Raw genomic sequence first — 12,115 nt, 5'->3', positions numbered from 1 at the left:
ACATTATTCATGTATATGTATTATCATATATAGATATATATACACACAAATTTGTATGTAGATACACATAATAATTATATATGATTTTGTACCCAATTTAAAAATTTTAAACAATATGTTTTGGGTATCTTTTCATGCTAATAAATGCTGATCATTATTATTTTTAAAGGCTGCATACCGGGCTTCCCTGGTGGCGCAGTGGTTGAGAGTCCGCCTGCCGATGCAGGGGATATGGGTTCGTGCCCCGGTCCGGGAGGATCCCACATGCCGCGGAGCGGCTGGGCCCGTGAGCCATGGCCGCTGAGTCTGCGCGTGCGGAGCCTGTGCTCCGCAACGGGAGAGGCCACAACAGTGAGAGGCCCACGTACCGCAAAAAATCAAAAACAAAAACGATAAAGATTGCATACCGTTATATAAATACTCAATTTTTTCACTAATCACCTATTCACAAATTATCTATTTTTTCACTAACTACCTAATTTAGGGAAATAAAATTTCTGTTTCAAGTATATTTAGTGGAAAGAATTTTGATACATGCAGTGAAATTGGCTTCAAAAAATTAGTAATAATTTGTACTTCCATGTGCAACATTGAGTATGAATTTCCTCACATTGTCACAATACTTCATACTATCAACCGTTTTTATTTTAGTCATTTGTTAGGAGAAAAATATCTCAATGTTTACCTTGTATTTTTTAGTTTACTACTTAAACATATTTTATATATATTTATTTTCACTTATAGTTCTTTATTTTTAAACTGTGTGTTTATGTCCTTCTTCTACAAATAGATTGATTTTTTAACTTTATTAATTTTTAGGGTTCTGTATAAAGATATTATTATTTTTATCTTCTACATGTCCTCCAAATATCTTTTCCAAGGTTGTCATTGCCTTTTATTAAAATCATGGCAAAACATATATAGTAAAGTGCAGAGATCTTAAGTTTACAGACTGGTTTGTGTATATCACACAACAATCACCTAGATGTAGAAAAATAACATTTCCAGCTCCCAGGAAGGCTCCCTCATGTTCCTTTCCGGTCAGTACTTCCCTACAGAGTAACCCTTATCCTGACACCATAGGATTGCCCGTTCAAGTATTGCCCATTTTTGAACTTCATATACTAAATGGAATCATATGTAGAAACAAGTACACAGACAGAAGTCTCTGGCTTCTTCTACTTACCATTATGTCTGGGAGAGTCATCCATGTTGATACAGGTAAAGTAGCTCATTATTCTGAACCACAATTTACCCGTCAGTAAAATGAGGACAATAATAGTACTTATGTTGTGGTTGTGGTGATAAATGTGTTAATATAGCTAGAACAGTGTTTGGCCCATGGTAAATTTATATGCTTAATACATGTTAGCTACTAGTATTACACTAGGATTCAATTTGCTAATTTTTTTATTTGGAGCGTTTGTATTGATATTCAGAAATGCGTTTAGTCATGCTTTGGCATTTGTGCGTTTATGTGCTAGTCTTGTATTGTTTGGATATTGTGTTTTGCTAGTAAATGCTACCTTCACCTACCTGGGTGCTTTTTCCAAAAGTTGTGAAATGAACCCTTACCACTCACATCCGCCAAAGATTCCTAACAAATCTGCCTCCCAGATACGTCTCAGATCTGCTGACTTTTCTCCATCACTACCTTCTCCACTGTGGTCCATACCTCCATCATCATCACTCTTTTTGTCCACTGTGCTAGTTACCTAACCAGTCCTCCAGTTCTAAACGTGTGCTCCTTCCCCTTGACCTTAGGTAAACAATTTAAGACCTTATCGAGGTCTACCAGGCTCTTCACATCATGACCCTGCACCATCCCTCTCCATCCCTGGCTTGCACCATTGTCCCTCTCACCCTCATGCTCTGGACACACTCCCTGCCCAGCAGCACAGTCTGCATCCCTAGGCTGACCAATCCCTACTTATTCTTTCTCACTGAAGTTTTCCCTGATGTGGCAATATCAAACGGATCTCCTTATGTAATCATTCATCTTACCTTTTTTTTCTTCCTTCTCAGCATTCGCAACATGTGTAATGATGCATTTATTTGTATATTTGTTTAATATCTCTTAGGTCTGTGAGGTACTATTTTGTTTGCCACTTTATCTAGCATCATGCTTTGCACATAAGAATGCTCAGTAAATGTTTATTGAACATTTATTGTTTACTGAATGGCTCCCAGTCTGGCTGTGAACACAGATACCTAGACAATAGCAATGAAAGGAAAAATGCAAACAGATATATGGACATAGATGTTGAGGGCACAGAGGAGGAAAAACGAAACTATGCCAGGGTAATCCTCCCGCTGGCACGTTACAGAGAGTTGCTCACTGATGAACTAACCTCCCCTTGAATGTTATTCTCTCAGAGTTGACATGTCGATGGCACTATGTTACCATTTAACACACAGGGAAGGAGTTGGGTTCTTGCCAGATATTAGATGCACAAGTCCCAACGGACTCAAGGAGGCAAACATTTGCCTGAGCTCTTGGCTCACACACAGAGCACAATGGCAGCTCTGAAGGGGGCAGGAGTCCTCTGCACCTACCAGCCCTGTTTATTTTCTCCTGCAGCAGAGAGGGTAGCATAGGTCAGCTGAAATGGTGCATCCTAGTGAATATTTATTGACCCAAAATATCATGCTGACAGACATGCGGACAGGCAGACACAGAGGCCTCGCTTCTGTGCTGCCAAGGTTGTGACACGGCTGACATTTCCCCGCACGGGTCCTGACTTCCCCAGCTGCTCCTGGGGAAGCTGGTGTCTCACTGGTGGGGGTCACTGCAGATACTATGCCATATGCCTTCCATGCTGCTGCCCAGGCCTCTACCAAATGGTGGTCTCAAGATGTTTCCCGTTCCCCCAGCCCACACAAACGATCACCTAGCCAGTCTCTGTTTCAGTCTCTTCCCTACTAACCCTTCCATCTCCACCTTAACTCCATTGCAAGAATTCTAGGTGGCTAAATAAGTGTGCATTTCAAAGAGGGAAGCCCCCACCAACAGTCCCCTTTGTAGTAGAGAAATGAGTTCTCGCTTTTGCCATAAAAAGTAATGGTGTCACAGAAATGTGACTCTTAGTATCATTCTTTCCATTTTCTGGGTTTTCTTTCCCACCTCTCCCATCATAGCTGACTTTAATTCATTTAAATTGTATTTAAAACTCTTTGTTCCTGTTATAGTAAGTATCAGAAAACCATAAAAAGCAAACGTGCAGGTTAAAATCACTGCTTTAAGGCTGGGACTCTTATAAACACTACCCATGATAAGAGAATTTTTCCAGTCACCCCAGAAGCCCCCTAAATGCTCCCCCTCAACCATGGCCTCTCTCCCTGCTAGAGTAACCACCAGCCCACCTAACTTTCACTGCAACCACTTACCACTTTTCTTTAGTCTTATCACCTAAGTGTATATTCCTAAACACTAGTTTCATTTTACCTGTTTTTTAAATTATCTTTTTTTTTAAGATTTTTTTTTTAATGTGGACCATTTTTAAAGTCTTCATTGAATTTGGTACAATATTGCTTCTGTTATATGTTTTGGTTTTTTGGCCGCGAGGCATGTGAGATCTTAGCTCCCTGACCAGGGGTCGAACCCGCACACCCCTGAATTGGAAGGCAAAGTCTTAACCACTGGATCGCCAGGGAATTCCCCTAAATTATCTTTTAAACATCTTTTAATGCATAGGTTTTCCCCACCATGACCTTATTTTTCCTTACAATTCACTTAATGAAGAAATTGGATCACTTTTCTGCAGTTTCCTACAGTCTGAATTTTACTGATTGCTTCCCCAGAGCAAAGCTTAGTCTGTTCCTCTTCTATGTTTCCACTTATCCAATCCAGGTTCTCTCTTTTTTTCTTCTAACCTTTTGGTCATGACAACCTCGTGGATGATATGTTCTTCATCAGGAGGCATATACATCTCAATGTCTATCCTTGTGGTATTAGTAGTCATTGATGTCCAACACTCTATTTGTTAGTTCATTAAGATTACACTGACTTTCCAATTCTATTATTCTTTCTTTGTGAATTTGTTAAAATATTCTAATTAAGTACCCAGATAGTTTTGTTTTCTTTAGTGGTATGATTTGCATAGGAAAAGCAAGATAAAAGCTATTTAAAAAAAAAAAAAGTAAAAATGTTCCCTAGCCTCTTCTTTTTTTTTTTTAACATCTTTATTGGCGTATAATTGCTTTACAACGGTGTGTTAGTTTCTGCTTTATAACAAAGTGAATCAGATATACATATACATATATCCCCATATCTCCTCCCTCTTGCGTCTCCCTCCCTCCCACCCTCGCTATCCCAACCCTCTAGGTGGTCACAAAGCACCGAGCTGATCTCCCTGTGCTATGCGGCTGCTTCCCACTAGCTATCTACCTTACGTTAGGTAGTGAATATATGTCCATGTCACTCTCTCACTTTGTCCCCTAGCCTCTTCTAAAGATATCATTTTGGTTTTTTAAAGTTGAACTTTAAAAACAGTTAAATAAGCAACTAATCATGCGATACACTGGCATCCCTTCAGAGGATGTCACACATCCTAGGAGAGAGAAAGGGAGAAGTTAGGCCAGCAAAGTGGGAACCCAGGCAGGAGCCCAGCAGGCAGACAAGCCTCACATTTGCTCAGAGCTGACCTCCCATCTTCCGTCAACTACTTTTGTGTCTAAAGCGGATTATGCTGGCCACACTAATGTAGAGTCAACACTCGGAGAGGGATTCAAGAGGGGCCTCTCTGGAGACACTGCCTTCCTTTCACACTCATTGTGTGGCCACTTCTAGGGATTTGGCAGTTCACCTTCCATTATTCCTCTTCCTCTGTCCAGCCTCCTCCCCACCTCCGCACAGGGAATGTCTGCAAAAGTCAGATGAGTCTGAATTCACCTCCAATTGCTGATTGATATCTGTCCTCCTGTTTTTTTCCTTTAGGGGTAGATAGCTAGGGATTATGGATCTGGGCTGCATTGGGATTGGAGTTGGGAGATGAGGGGTGAGGAGGCTGGTGTTCACTGGAACTAGAAAGACTTTTCAAGTTGATATTAGAGTTCCCAGCAGAGTCCTTAATGTCCTTTAAGAAATACCAGAATCGGGCTTCCCTGGTGGCACAGTGGTTGAGAGTCCGTCTGCTGATGTAGGGGACACGGGTTCGTGCCCCGGTCCGGGAGGATCCCACATGCCGCAGAGCGGCTGGGGCCCGTGAGCCATGGCTGCTGAGCCTGCGCGTCCGGAGCCTGTGCTCCACAACGGGAGAGGCCACAGCAGTGAGAGGCCCATGTACCGCAAAAAAAAAAAAAAAAGAAATACCAGGATCTTTTAAAATATCTTTTTTATTGATATATAATTCACATACCATACAATTTACCCTTTTAAAGTGTACAATTCAATGTTTTTTTTTAAATATATTCAAAAGGTTGTGCAACTATTGCTACTATCTAATTCTAGGAAATTTTCATTACTCCTGAAAGAAACCCTGACCCCTTAGCAGTCATTCTGCATTATCACCTCTCCCCAACCCCTGGCAATCACTAATTTACTTTCTGTCCCTGTGTTTTCCTATCTGGATATTTCATATAAATGGATCATAGAGTATGTGGACTTCTGTATCTGGCTTCTTTCACTTATCATCTGTTCAAGGTTCATCCATGTTGTAGCATGTATTAGTACTTCATTCCTTTTATGGCTAAATGATATTTCATTGTATGGATATAGAACATCTTATCTATTCATCAGATGATGGACATTTGGTCCATCTTTTGGTTGTTTCCATCTTTTGGTTATTATGAATAGGGCTTCTGTGAACATTTGTATACAAATTTCTGTGTGCACATATGTTTTCAGTTCTCTTGGGTATAAACTTAATGGAATTGCTGGGTCATATAAGTCTGTGTTTAATTTTTTAAGAAACTGCAAAACTGTTTTCCAAAGAAGCTGCACGATTTTATATTCCAACTAGCCATATAGAAGGGTTCCGGTGTCCCTGGATCCTCATCAACACTTGTTATTTTCTGTCATTTTTACTTTAGCTATCCTGGTGAGTGGGAAGTGATATCTCATTGTGGTTGTGATTTGCATTTCTCTAATGACTAACGATGCTGAACATCTCTTCATGTGCTTACTGACCACTTATCTTCTTTGAAAAATATTTTTTAAATAACTGTACATGTTCCTAGAGGGATTTGCCTTTGCTAGCTCTGTCTAGTTTCTTCTTTTGCCTCTCTGCTGCCCCTTAGAACATGAGAGGGAAGTCCTAGCATATTGTGCATATCTTCCCCTTGATCGCATCTTTACTTGGAGAGGACTGAACAGCAAAAGCAGCAGCAGACTCGGAGTGGGAGTAGGTTGGGGAAAGGGGGTGATGTTCTTTGTGTCCTTTGAAAAAACTCCCTAAGGGAGAGTGAAAAACATTCAATATGTTAGTGCTTATCTTTCTTTTGGGGTCCTATTTTTGAACAAAGTCCCCCTTTGATGTCTGTAAGATGCTGAGGGAAGTAGAGGTCTTAGAAATCGTTTCTTTGTTTTAGAAGAAGGAGAGAACAACAACAACAAAATATAGTCCGTGAAGAAGTTGGTGAGACATTCGTGGCCAGGACTGGCTCCAGGCACCTCTTCCCCTGTCTGCCTTCTTTCTTCCCCAACTCTTCTTCCTGCTCTGGCACTGAAAGACTTCCAAGTGGCTTTCAGTGTCTTCTCAGCCAGGGACTCGGTAAGCTTCTTAGTCTAGAGTGGTAGGGGCCCCATCTTGTCCCCATGTTGTGAACAAGGCTCAGATATTCTCTGTGTGCTTAACATGGTGCTGGGCGCTGGGGTGAGGTTACAGGAGTGATAGTTTCTTTTTCCCTCGTTTACTCAAGAAGCATCTTTGAGCGCCTACTATGTGCCCGACTTGCTGCTTTCCCAAAGGAGACCAACTTGGGGAAAAACAACTTAGAACCCAAGCCAACGTTTGATGCATTCCATGTGGATGGTCCCCATGTGAAGAAGAGCCTGAGAAGAGAAGAAGCAGGTGGAGGGTTGAGTGATGTCCCACTGAGATGCAGAGTCACGGGGGAGTGGCCAGTTGGTGCAGCTCCCGCCGTAAACCAAAGAAGCTTGAACAGGGAGACTCAAGTCAAGGAGGGAGGACTATCATTATCCCGACATGCAGGCGGAAACAATGTTTTTGAGCTTTTGCACATTTTCCCACACTCCTCGTGCCTTATAGGAGGCTATCTAATTCCATGTGCTAATGTTATTTATGGAGGCAAGAAGTAAACTTGATCCGTCATCAACTGCTAGGAGGGTATTATCACTTTAAATATAATTGAGCTTCCTGCACCTTTTCAATTGCCATTTCCTTTCTAGTCAGTGTCAATTAATTCTCCATTGCTGGTTTTAGTTTTCTACTTGATAAGCAAAGGTTTTGAATCCATCTTGATTAAAGCAGTGAGGCCCCAACTCCATCCTGCCAGCTTTCTTTGAAGTTCACGTAAACTCTATATTCAGATCATCTGCCCAGGGCACAGAGAAAGATGAGCTATGAACTGTGACAACATGAGGGCACCAGGCCAGATGCTTTAAGACAGTCCGCTTCCTTCTGGGAATAGAATCACTAGAGAGTTTCATCTCTCTGGAATGGTTTAGGTGTGGCTGGGGGAAAAAACCCCACAAAAATCAAAAAATGAAAAGATGATTTCTCAGGTCTCTTCTAGACTCGGTCCAAATTAGACTATTTGTTAAGATCTATTTGTTAAAGCTGGTGGCAGGCTTTCCAATGCTTGGGATTGCCCAGAAATCTGGATTCTTCTGAGATATGCCATCTGGCAAGTTGGAGGGTTGGTTAGCACACAAAGGAAGTCAAAGAGGGGAAGCGTGGGATATTGTTAAATATACACCATGGCCTTTTCCTCCTATTTGTGCAACAACCGCTCTGCCTCTGCCCTCTTACAAGACTGCCTCTTCTTTCTCTCAAGTCTCTTAGTTTTTTCTTTATTCTCTCTCTCTCTCTCTCTCTCTCTCTCTCTCTGTCTCTGTCTCTGTCTCTGTCTCTGTCTCTGTCTCTTTCTGTCTCTGACTCTCTCTCTCTGCAAAACCAACAACTTCCTTCCTTTGCCTCTTCCTCTTTCACTTATTTTTCCTCTTTATACGTACTTTCAAGTGGAAGTCATGGCTCTGATACTAATACATTTCAAATAAGCCACTGTACCTCTTTGGGGAACAGTTTTTGTCAGTAAAATGTAACGATTCTTAAATTTCCCTCAAATGCTAAACTTCTGTGATTCTTTGGAATACGTATTTTCTTCAAGTAACACAACTTTCTTGCCCTAAAAGCTGTGGAAATGGACCATATCATGGCTGACAAGGCACGTGATAATTCAATCCCCTTTTCTTTCTCTTTGGGGAATCACTTTACCCTGCGTCAATATTAGAAAGTCAAACACAATCTCTGACACTCCTGTGACCCCACCCATGAACCAAGAAGCCTGAGAAGAATAGTGTGTGCCCCTGAAGCGGCAGCTTCAGACATTCTATCAGCATCAGAAGCTCAGGATCTGGGAAAGAAGGATAAAGAAAAGGAGAAATTTGGAAAACACAACTTTTAAAAAGGAGAAATTTTTTTGTGGTGTTGAACTCCCGAAGTGCATTATCTGTATCTCAGATTGCACACCCTACTTTCTATGCCATGTATTTTCAAGCTCTTTCTCAGCTAGAATATCTAGGAGAGCACCCCTCTCTTCCCCCAAAAGAATGAGTTTATTTTCCATATGGTACATGCTAGCAATCCTGGCATTTGACCACATTTATGTAAACATGCAGAGATAACTATAAATTATTGGCCTTATCCCAGTCTGAGTTTCCAGCTATGTACTACAATCATTACAGCTGTTCTTACTTTAGCCTAAGAAGATATTTTGGTCCATTATATGGCTGATTAGTCATTTAGACTGTAGACTACATTTACATTGTTTGGGGGTGGGGAACATAACAGATATTCACTGGAGGCACCAAAAATCTCTATATAAGCCAACAGGTCTGCAGACTGGTAGAGGTTCCCTAACCCCTCTCACACTCCAAGTAGTAACTGACCATCTGTCACCCAGGGCTACCTGGCGCTTTGAGAGGACTTTGGGAGAACCTGGGCTCCCCCCCAGAGTATTTAGATCAAAGAGAGCAAGAGGCCAGGATAACTAACAGCCTCACTTTTAAAAATCTGGGCCCTTTCCAACAGATCTGGGACTTGGTGGGGAGGGGACCCCGGTGGGCCTTAATAGCATTGTAGGAATCTTGGCAGTAAAGACTAAGCTGAGCTTTCTCACTCAGCTCCCCCCCACTCATCCTCACCACAGGTCTCGCTGCTTAGCACAAGCTGAGCTCAGATCCCCTGAGGGTCCCGTAGGGCTGGAAATCTTGGGCTGTAGCCTGGTGCCAGCATCTGGGACAACCTGCAGGGGGCACCCTACAGGCTCTGCCTTCCACAGCTCTTTCACTCTAGTACTTGGAGGAGTTATTCCACTACTGTTATTTGTAATTAACCATGCAGTTTATTCACATAGTATCTTAGGTTTTAGGCACTTTTTTCCTCAAAGAACTTTTATATGTTTTATTTAATATTTTATTCGCGCCTCACCATCACCAGGCGAAGTAGCCTGGGTAGAGGTGAAATGATCTTAAAGTTTAGGTGGGAAACAGTGGTACAGACTATATTGGAAGGCAAGCGTCTTGATTCCTAGACCTGTGCTGTTTCTACAAAAGTTCTTTACAATGAGGATAATAATAAACAGAAAACACTTCTGCTATCCCTTTTATTTTCATTTTCCTCTTTAAAACTTTGACATGTTTTATTTATGTCAGTCCTCCTGAGATCAGTTTTCATGAAACCCTAGTACTTTACTGGCTGTCCTCCATGCTCAAACAATGTCGGGTAGGATCTCCAGTCTTGTTCTGATTTATTCAGCAGATGGAGAGTTATTATCAATATTTCTTCAGAGTTTGAGGGGGTACTTTTGGATGATAGAGTTAGTTTCCATTTATCATCATTTTATCCCCAGTGCTGGCTTTGGGGGCTCTGATTTTTGCCGTACAAATGTGAACCATGAGGTTGCATTCAACTTGGTCTATTTCAAAGCCAGAAGAATAGAGACCAGAACATGGAAATATATGGTGGCCTTTGGCAACTTGGTGGAAATGTCTACTTACGGCATTGACTCAGATCTTTATTTGTCCCTCTTTAGACCTTGAAGAGGTCATAGAAAACATTGAGTAGCTCTGATTCAAGGCTCTTGTTCTCACTGATGCAGAAAGTGAGACTCAGAGAAGTCAGGAGACTTGCCTGAGATCACACAGCTGCTTGGTGGCAGTGCTGGAACTAGGTATCAGGTCATTTGTTCTGGGTCTGAGGTGTTGTCTGTGAAACCACAGGACCTCTCAAAAACAAGGGCTGGCTATGAAGAATGCTGAGGGGGATTCCATATGATTAACTCAGCTCAATAAACACTCACTGAGGCCACCACAGGGAAAACCAGCGAGGTGGTGTGTGGAACCCCACACAGCTCGAAAGGGCTGACTGGGCAAGTCCAACTCTATTTGTTCCTCAGTTCTGTCCGAGGGGTACAAGGGTCAGGCCTCCTGAAATGCTGCTATGTCTGCATTGAGAAATTCACTCTGAAGACTAAAATCTTTTGTTCGGATGGATGGGACCCAAGCTTTTCCTTTATTCCCTGCAGTAACAAAAAGGAAGGCCATGGAGTGCCTTTCCTATCAAACCACAGGAAGATTAAAGGGCCAGGGAGAAGGAATGCATTTTGGATGAGGAAGTCGGAGAGTTCTTGAGCCCAGAAAGGAGCCTTCTCGTTATTAATGGTGGCTCTACCACAGCTGTGGCTTGGAAACGGGAAAGACAGGAGGCGGAAGAGACCCACGTACGGGTCTGTGTCTCTCACTGCAGACATGTGCTTTGGACACCGTGTCCCACCGGCGCTTGGAAAGGGGCAGGAATCCTCGCTGCCCACGTCTGACAAGAGTCCCTGGGCTTCCCTGGTGGCGCAGTGGTTGAGAGTCCGCCTGCCGATGCAGGGGACACGGGTTCGTGACCCGGTCCGGGAAGATCCCACATGCCGCGGGAGCGGCTGGGCCCGTGAGCCATGGCCGCTGAGCCTGCGCGTCCGGAGCCTGTGCTCCGCAACGGGAGAGGCCACAGCAGTGAGAGGCTCGCGTACCGCAAAAAAAAAAAAAAAAAAAAAAGAGTCCCTGCTGGCCACCTTCTCTCTGTCTCGGAGGCAGTGAGCACCGTGGGGGAGGAGTTGAAATTGCTAAGAATAGCCATGGTCTTTGAGACATGCTCTTTTCAAGGAATCAATGGAATTAGAAATGAGATATTAGCTCTAATCAGTCACATATGTTGGGTTCTGAGCCCCTAGGAAAAGAATTTCTGACTGCGGCTCCTCACCCAGTGGGGAAAAGGCATCTACACCTGTGGATCTGGCAGGGCCCCTCTTCTGTCCTCTGGAGGGTCTGGCACAAAAGTACCCCTTAGTATACGCTGTCAGTCTGTCATCTGGTCTGATCTAAAGTGGCCAGGCTTCTGACTAAGCATCCCCTATGTGGCTTTTCAACAAGTGTAGAAGAATTTCAAGGCACACATAGATCTGGACTGAGCCAAGAACTAGGGGCTGGAGGTGAATTCCAGCTCCCCTTTGTCTTATTTGCTTATGTTTCTGAGATGTGGAGGTGTTTGGAGAATTAGGCACACAGTGAGAGGATGGGATTTTTGTTTTACTTTTTATTTTACAAAAATTTAAACCTAAGAATAAATTGCAAGAATAATCACATGAACCCCTGTGTGCCCTTCATATAGACGGAGGATTGGTGAGCAGCTTTTCACTAAGCGTGTGAGTTTCTCATTATGGTCCCCTGACCACCTACATCAGAACCACCCCCAGACCTCTTCACTCAGGACCTCAGGGCAGCCTGGGATGCTGCACTCTGCGCAGTTCCCCAGGGAGTGTTGATAGGCTGGTACCTGTGAACTGCCCTGTTGTGATCCTCAGGTGTCTGTTAACTTGCCCCTTCATTCTTTTTTCTTTTTTGTCTACGTTGGGTCTTTGTTGCCGCACGTGGGCTTTCTCTAGTTGC

The sequence above is a fragment of the Leucopleurus acutus genome, assembly GCF_964270905.1.
Source record: "Leucopleurus acutus genome assembly, chromosome: 2".
NCBI classification, from domain to species: Eukaryota; Metazoa; Chordata; class Mammalia; order Artiodactyla; family Delphinidae; genus Leucopleurus; species Leucopleurus acutus.
The sequence above is the reverse complement of the archived record's forward strand: the minus strand, read 5'-3'. Positions refer to the sequence as shown.